The 2,619-nt window shown below is 34.7% G+C and overlaps 1 pseudogene across 1 annotated transcript; it reads left to right on the top strand.

The window, feature by feature from the left end:
* On the top strand, nt 1-2,366 carry LOC146898249 (E3 ubiquitin-protein ligase SINA-like 10; annotated as a pseudogene). The gene is made up of 3 exons (XR_015023632.1): nt 1-81; nt 942-1,577; nt 1,801-2,366. The product of XR_015023632.1 is annotated as an E3 ubiquitin-protein ligase SINA-like 10 (transcript).
* The last annotated feature ends 253 nt before the right edge of the window (nt 2,367-2,619 follow it).

Genomic DNA, 2,619 nt, shown 5'->3' with positions numbered 1-2,619 from the left:
ATGGAGCCTCTGATGATTTTCAACCCTAAATTGCTTGATTGCTCCAAATGTTTTCAACGCTTAACTATTCCAGTCTTTCAGGTATGCATTTGCTTTTCTTTTTCTTTCATAAATTATTTATTGCATATGAGAATAGCCATATATGCAATATGTTTCAAGTTTTGTATTCAATAGTGTTCGCTATACACTTCGCCCTTAAGAATAGGGCTAGGCAATGGTAGTGAGTGATATTGAAAGAAGAGAGCATACAAGTCATTTTAATATTTGAGGGAGTAGTTCCATTCCATACCTCCCGATTTGGGGGGAATAAAAATTGGGGGAAATAATGGAAAAGGATGGAATACATTCCTCAATGTTCATTCCATTCCATTCCATCCCATACCACCAATCCAAACACAACCTTAGAGAGAAACGGAGATAGATGCTTTACAAATGAGGTCTAGTAGTGAAGAGAGTGAGCATGACGATGATGAATAAGTTGTTAGAGATAGCGATTCTACTTAAGGAATCACCTTTGTTTATTTTAAAAGCATCCATGGGTTATTTTAATCCTAAGAGACTGACACTTATATGCTTTACTTGGGTTCGAATATTAGTTACAATGAAATTTGATTAACAATTGTGAATGTCTTTAATTTTGTATAACCTTCCACTTTTCAGATTTTATGTGTATGGTATGAACTTCTTGTACTGTTTCCCTAATCTTTGATACAGCGACCATACAGCTTGGGGGCAAGCCGCAATCCGTCATTGAGTACATAGATTTTGAGAAGAATAAATTGAGAATTATTAATTTAGCTTTATGTTGGTCATACTTTTGATTTTATAACTTTCTAACAAGTCTTACAAAGAAATCTCTTATTTAATTTTATTTTATTTTATTCTAACAAATGGTTATAGTCTAATTTGATGATTTTCTTTTATGCTGCAATACCTTTCAGTGTGATAATGGTCATATTTTTTGCTCTACCTGCTGTCCTAAACTTAGGAACAAGTGTTTCAAGTGCTCATTGCGTATTAGCTCAAAAAATTGTAAAGTCATTGAGAATATATTGTTATCTACCCAAATGTCATGTCCGAATGCAACATATGGTTGCAGGGAGAAAATCAGTTCCACAGGAAATAGGAAGCATGAAGATGAATGCATCTACGTACTATGTTACTGCCCCATTTTAGGTTGTGGCTTTGCTGCATCATCAAAAGTGTTGTCCAACCATTTGAGCCATAAACACGGGGATTGTTAAATCAAATTTTCTTATGGTGAATCCTTCATTGTCTCCTTGAAGTCTAATGATCAAACCATTGTTCTTCGAGAGGAAAATGATGGCAAACTATTTATTCTCAATAATAGTACTATGCTTTTAGGAAATGCAGTCAATATTTGCTGCCTTGGTCCTAACTCTGAGTCCAAATATAGTTATGATATATTGGCTAGGTCTCAGATATGCAAACTGAAATTACATTCTTTTGTAAAGAACGTCCAACAGGTTACTTTAGAAACTCTTTCATCAGATTTGCTTGTGATTCCATTTGGTTCTTTTGAACCTCTCAAGCTAGATATTTGCTTAACCCCAATGGTACCTCCTATCTCCTTTTATTTGCTTTTGTTTTTTTTTCCCAATTAAAGTCTAGTAGTTATTTTCTTTTATGTTTTGAATTTATACTCTAGTGTTTTATCTCAAATTCATCAGTGTTTCAAATGCCAAAACTAAGGTTGTTAGTATTTTCAATTTTTGGATTAGCTCTTGAAATATGAGGCTCAAATTTTCCTTTATTGATATATTTTTATTTGTGGTGCAGATGAAAATCTTTGTAAAACTCCTGACTGGAAAGACGATCCGCTTGAGGGTTGAGAGTTCAGACACGATAGTCAGTGTGAAGGAGAAGATTCTTGACAGAGAAGGTATCCCAGTGCACACCCAACATATGATATTTGCTTGTAAGCGACTAGATGACAGCCAGACCCTTGCCGATAACCGCATCCTAGAGAATTCAACCATCGAAGTACACCTCCGCCTCACTGGGGACTAGATGACCACCGCTCCATTGCTGATTACTACTACAATCCAAGAGCAAACAACTGTCCACCTCATCGTCTGCTACCATCGGTGGCCCTTATCATCAAGACAATAATCATCTTCTAAATATATAAATCATATTTTATTTATGACATAGAGTGTTTGGCTTTCGCATTTCGTGGATTTGATTATTATTTTTCTTGTTATGTCTTGAGCTGTAATATTTATTTTTACTAGGGATAGCAATTGAAGAAACATATTTACCTTTCAACATCTAAACAGCAGTGCATTAAAGGAGAATCAATGGAAACAGAAACATCAATACTAGTTGTACTTTCAGGGTGTTAACCCTATGACCCAAGAAGCATTGAAGGTTTTAGAATATTTCACTCTAAAATTGGATAAAAGCCATATATATATATATATATATGTACTTTAGGTATTACTCTTTTGGGGTATGATATTTATTTGTAGAATTTATGCTAAGGTGATCACAGCGTGTGTCTGGTGCTTGCTTATGCAGTAGAGAAGTCTCATTTGCAGGACCATGATATTTTGCATTGCTGCAAATTGGTATATTTATTGTAAGGGACAATCTTGG

Source organism: Medicago sativa, chromosome 8 (genome assembly GCF_051527215.1).
Source record: "Medicago sativa cultivar Bolivia chromosome 8, Bolivia_mono, whole genome shotgun sequence".
NCBI lineage: Eukaryota > Viridiplantae > Streptophyta > Magnoliopsida > Fabales > Fabaceae > Medicago > Medicago sativa.
This window is presented reverse-complemented; position numbering and strand designations above follow the sequence as displayed.